This window comes from Podarcis bocagei (genome assembly GCF_964188305.1).
Source record: "Podarcis bocagei genome assembly, chromosome: 8".
Taxonomy (NCBI): Eukaryota; Metazoa; Chordata; class Lepidosauria; order Squamata; family Lacertidae; genus Podarcis; species Podarcis bocagei.
Genome location: NC_138133.1, coordinates 41,633,846 through 41,639,845, shown reverse-complemented (window position 1 = coordinate 41,639,845; position 6,000 = coordinate 41,633,846). Strand labels below are relative to the sequence as shown.

Here is a 6,000-nt window from a genome sequence, read left to right as displayed (position 1 = left end):
TGCTTCCAATGAAAGGGGGGCGGGAAGGAATGTTCCATAAAGATAAACTGTTTATCTCTCAATCAATCAATCAATCAATCAATCAATCAATCATTAATACAGTGGTACTTCTGGTTACGTACTTAATTTGTTCTGGAGGTCCGTTCTTAACCTGAAACTGTTCTTAACCTGAAGCACCACTTTAGCTAATGGGGCCTCCTGCTGCCACCGCGCGATTTCTGTTTTCATCCTGAAGCAAAGTTCTTAACCCCAGGTACTATTTCTGGGTTAGGAGAGTCTGTGACCTGAAGCGTATGTAACCTGAAGCGTATGTAACCCGAGGTACCACTGTAGTAGTAGTAGTAGTAATAATAATAATAATAATAATAATAATAATAATAATAATAATAATAATAATAATTAATTTATTTATACCCCGCCCATCTGGCTGGGTTTCCCCAGGCACTCTGGGCGGCTTCCAACAAAATCTTAAACTACAATAGTCTGTTAAACATTAAAAGCTTCCCTAAATAGGGCTGCCTTCAGATGTCTTCTAAAAGTCTGGTAGTTGTTTTTCTCTTTGACATCTGGTGGGAGGGCGTTCCACAGGGCGGGTGCCACTACCAAGAAGGCCCTCTACCTGGTTCCCTGTAATTTAGCTTCTTGCAGCGAGGGAACCGCCAGAAGGCCCTCAGTGCTGGAATTGGTATTGAATGCAGGAACACAAAGTTGTAGGATTGTGAGGTTGTTTAAGAACATGGTCACTTTGTCCATCTTATACATGCGTGCTTAATCAAAATAAAGGACTACAGCAGATTGAATTGATGACACATAACATAGTGAGCATTCTTGTAGGCGTTATGACCTTCCTCCAGCTTCCAAACAGCAGCAGTAAATGGCTAATGTTTATCAAAGTTGTAGAAGAACATCTGTAATTCACAAAACATACTTTATAAGACCATCAGTGACTGTAGATGCATTTTATGTAAAATAAACTTTCCTGAAAATTTTGTTCATACCACAATTCTGCACATATGTTAGCATAATAAAATTTTTGAATGGGAAGGTAATTTGGTGGTAATGTAGTCTGACCACTACCACCCTGCTCCATGTAGGAAATCCTAGACAGATAACTCTCTCGTCTTTGCATAAATTTCTCCAGCGAAGGAGAGTCATCTACTACCCAGGACAGTCTGTTCTATGGTCAGCAAGCAAATGTTCTGCTAACGTTGAGCCAAAATCTGCTTCCTTGAAATTTTCACCTATCACACATAGTGTTTATCATGAACTGCATATATTTGTGTCTATTTTAAAATAATGAACTTCCAGCTTGGCTAAGATTAAAAGAGTCAGGAGTTTGGACATTACCCCCCACCCCAAATGAATGAATAAATGAATGAGATCCTCCTGCCATATCACAAACTGCTTTTGAAAGACCCCCCCCTTTTTTCTCTTCAAAAGGGGTTTGTGTGTGACTTTGGATGAACTGCTGTTTGAAAAACAGAATCACAAAGCTTCTTTAGACAAGTGTAACTAGTTATGTGGTTCTTTGGATCTTGGCCAAATTGCATCCTCTCATTTTAGTTCATTGGGTTGAATAACATTCATTATGTAGATTCATTATCCTTCTATATGTAACAATAGCATATCTAAATGGTCCACTTATGATTCTTGCAACTTGTCCAGATATGAACATTCTAGTTTGCTTGAATAGGTATCTGGGATCATGTTCCCAGAATTGTCTTCGAACACATTGCACAGGTAACACATTAGGACAAAATGTTTTCATTTGTGTGGGTTCTTTGTAATCATTCCAAAAGCCATCCCATGGATGCAATATGCTGTGCTGGATCTGGACCAGACTCTGACTGCCATCCTAGGCAAATTAATATAAACTGTACTTACAAGCAGATTGGTTGAGCTTATGGAGAAATATGATATATTGGGGAAAGGGTGCTATTAGTTTTCTTAAATGTAACTCATGCCTCGGATGGCGCTGTGGTCTAAACCACTGAGCCTCTTGGGCTTGCCGATCGGAAGGTTGATGGTTTGAATCCCCATGATGGAGTGAGCTCCCGTTGCTCTGTCCCAGCTCCTGCCAACCTAGCAGTTTGAAAGCATGCCAATGCAAGTAGATAAATAGGTACCACTGCAGCAGGAAGATAAACAGTGTTTCCATGTGCTCTGCTTTCCATCACGGTGTCCCATTGCGCCAGAAGCGGTTTAGTCATGTTGGCCACATGACCCGGAAAGCTGTCCATGGACAAAAGCCGGCTCCCTCAGCCTGAAAGCAAGATGAGCGCTGCAACCGCATAGTTGCCTTTGACTGGACTTAACCGTCCATGGGTCTTTTACCTTTTTACCTTGGAAGAACATAAAAAGTATCATGCTGTATTAGACCAAGATTCATGTAGTCGAACATTTCTCTATACCTGTTCCATTCTGATTTTGATCCGCATCTCTTTCCTGCTTTCTATTAGCTGGATTCTAGGAAAGGGGTGGCCACCAAGCAATTTCAAATGGCCCTGGAAGACTTCAACAGTTTTGTAATATGGCAGCTACTTTGAAATCTTGTATAGAATGTCCTGGGAGATTGAAGTGTTCTCCTACTGGTTTCTCTGTCTTGTGATTCCGACGCCAAAGGATGAATGGACATAAATCTGACATCAGGAATTTCAGAAATAGACTGGAAAGAGAAGTTGCTGAATTGCAATTTATTACCAAATTTAAAACCATGGAGAGACCTGGTCTGAATAGAGACGTTGGATTCTTATCTCATTATACGTGATAAAGCTATTTTTAGCCATCTCACCCCTTGCTTTTTCCTGTAAGACCAATTGCAGTCGTTAACAGTCGTCAACAGGTTTACCACACCTATCAGCCAATCACCCATTCCCACCATCCTTCTGAGTACCGGTAATACCCCTCCCCACCCTCTCACTATATATAAGGGTCTGGTGACTTCTGTTTCAGTATATCTGAAGAAGTGTGCATGCACACGAAAGCTCATACCAATAACAAACTTAGTTGGTCTCTAAGGTGCTACTGGAAGGAATTTTTTTATTTTGTTTCGACTACGGCAGACCAACACGGCTACCTACCTGTAATGAGAGCTTACGTCAATTTGGTTTTTTTGGCAGATTGCCATTGCGCCTATTGAGCTTTAGAGAGTGGGTTTTCATAAGGAAAGGTCTGGAGCGGGGGAAAGGGGCATTCAGACATGAAGCTTTAAAGTGCAGACTGTGCCTGGAAAGAGCAGAGGAAAATTAAGTATGAATAAGCCCTAAAAGATCTCTTAGCAGAAATAAGAACCATTTTGGAATCTCTGAAGCTGACCACCTAAAGATGCTGGAGAATTCCGATGAAAACAGAAAAAGGAGCAGAAATTGTTGGTGTTCACCTGTTCATCCCATCTCACAAACAAAAATCAATCTGCTCATATTTGCTGTCGCTGCTTCTTTCAGTCTGCAAGTGATACAAAATTGATTACATTTCCCTCCATTTGTGTTGTATTTCCTCTGCATTGAAACAAATGGGATGGAATAACATGACAACATAATGTAATTTGTGAAATTAATTACAGTGGTACCTCAGGTTACATACGCTTCAGGTTACAGATGCTTCAGATTACAGACTCTGCTAACCCAGAAATAGTGCTTCAGGTTAAGAACAGTTTCAGGTTAAGAACGGACCTCCGGAACGAATTAAGTACTTAACCTGAGGTACCACTGTATATGAATTACATAAATCTTTTGGTCTACAACTGCCATCATCATTCATCATGGTTAATTATTATTATTATTACATTTATATCCCAGCTTTACTACAAGGAGCTCAAGGTAGAAACATGGTTATCCCTTCCCCATTTTATCCTCACAACCACCCTGTGAGGTAGGCTAGGCTGAGAAACAGTGACTGGCTCAAGGCTACCCAGTAAACTTCATGGCTAAATAGGGATTTGAATCCTGGCCTCCCAAGTCCTAGTCCCACCTTCTAACCACTACAAGTGAATGGATGCACAATTCTGTTGACGTTGAACCCTTCAACCCAGTGGTTCCAGTGTTTTTGCTTTTCAGGGGCATTCAATACGGCACTGCAGAAAGCAAAGCATGCCAAAACAAGGCTGTGGCATCCAGCTATTTCTGGACCAGGCTGGTAATTAGCATGCCATTGGTAATTCCCTGCTGTCTCGAGCACTGTGCTTGGTTCCTTATTCCAATACAGAGTGTTGGGAGACGGGGTTTATCTTGTTTGGAAATGTGGCTTTGTCAAGACCTCCAAAATGTCACTGTGAGATTAATCGCTTTCCCAGCAAAAGTTCAACAGACCTGGTATTTCCATTGCAATTGTTGATTTTAAGTAGGGTGCTCTTTGGAGCAAAGCTGCAGCTTGATAGACTGGAGCTTAATGATACTTCATTTCAAAGAAGGATGTGCTATCACCGAGAGCAGGAACGACTGATATGGTGTTGGGGGAGAAGGTGATTAAGGAGCAAAGACTCTTGTTTCATTAAAGGATCTTGCACTTTTCTTATCTGTTTCTAGCTTTAGCTTCCTATTTTTGTCTCTCTAGACAGATGTTCCAGTTAATAAATCTGCTTTCACAGAGGTGATTTTTATTTTATTTATTTATTTATTACTTAGCCCAGTAGAGTTTCTATTAACCCCAAGTATTTTCTCTTTGCTCGGTGACTGAAAAAGCTCTGGTGCAGTTAAGCGCACCACAGCTGTTTCATGTTCTATGTATTTCTTCACCAAAATGCCAGTGGGGGGTGGGTGGGAATGCCAGTTCATAATTTCTAGCAATAAAACAAGGAGAAAAGTAAAGCATTTGAGAAGGAATAAAATATCTAGGTGTCTGTTTTGATATTAGCTGGTAAGGAAAATTCTCCTCTTTAACACCCAGCCTACATTTTAACTGGATACGAATGGTCACACTCCTCCACATATTTGCAGTCATGTGGAGTGGGAGACCTGGGACACCCACACAGAACTCCCTCAGCAGTTCCCCTGCCCCACCATCCATGGGTTTGGGAAACATCTGCAAAGGGAAGCCTGCTGCACACACATAGGCTCACCCTGTTATTTGGAGTCCTGACCAGTTACTGAGGTGGAATCCAGACACACATATAAAACAGCTTTGGAAATGCTTTTTTTAAAAAAGCGTTTTAATAAATACATTGAATTTTCCATAAGGCTCACCATCGCCATCTAGTGTCACATTGTACATTGCACTTAAACCACACTTAAAACGTTTTATTTGCAGCTGTATAGCTGACTCCTGAGAGAGCCTATGGCAGAAGTAGCCAGCACAATGTTTCGAAGATGTTGTTGAACTATCAACCCCGGCCATTGGACATGCTGGCTGGGGCACATGGCACTCAGAGTCAACAATGCATGGAGAGCACCACATTGGCATATTTGCCTCCAGCAAGCTTCAGTGCCTGGATGAACAGAGGGTGGGAGCCAGTGGGAGGTATGATTGCAGGCGCTGGCCATGCAATGACAATTTGTAACCTGTGCAAAGCCAAGTTTGGCAGCAGCTGTTAAGGTGCTGCTATGGGAACCTTGGGGTTATGGCATGGATAAATAACTTTGGTGAATCCAGAGGAAACTGACATTCACTGCTAGGGTAGCCATACATTCGGAATTTCCTCGACATAGCTGGTATTCAGCCCTCGTAAACCGTCCGGGCCCATGTTGGCAGTGTAGATTTTCACAAAATTTCAGGAAAATGAGAGCACCCCTGGATATTTATTTCAGAAAAAAGCAGTGGCTGTAAGTATAAGGCTCCCATCATATGTGTATAAGGTTCATATCATATTTATACAGTGGTACCTCGGGTTAAGAGGTCCGTTCTTAACCTGAAACTGTTCTTAACCTGAGGTACCACTTTAGCTAATGGGGCCTCCTGCTGCCACCGCGCGATTTCTGTTCTCATCCTGAAGCAAAGTACTATTTCTGGGTTAGCAGAGTCTGTAACCTGAAGCGTCTGCAACCGGAGGTACCACTGTATATTATA

General features: G+C 41.8%; 1 protein-coding gene and 1 long non-coding RNA gene across 2 annotated transcripts in view; one reads left to right on the top strand and one right to left on the bottom strand.

The window, feature by feature from the left end:
- Positions 1 to 6,000, top strand: part of LDLRAD4 (low density lipoprotein receptor class A domain containing 4) — a 263,177-nt gene that overhangs the window by 60,575 nt on the left and 196,602 nt on the right. The window lies entirely within an intron of this gene.
- Positions 2,906 to 6,000, bottom strand: part of LOC308593367 — a 31,527-nt gene continuing 28,432 nt past the window's right edge. The window contains exons 3-4 of the long non-coding RNA XR_014010922.1: positions 3,319 to 3,444; positions 2,906 to 3,225 (exon numbers count right to left, since the gene is read on the bottom strand). This is a non-coding gene — a long non-coding RNA (uncharacterized lncRNA). The remainder of the gene's footprint in view (positions 3,226 to 3,318; positions 3,445 to 6,000) is intronic.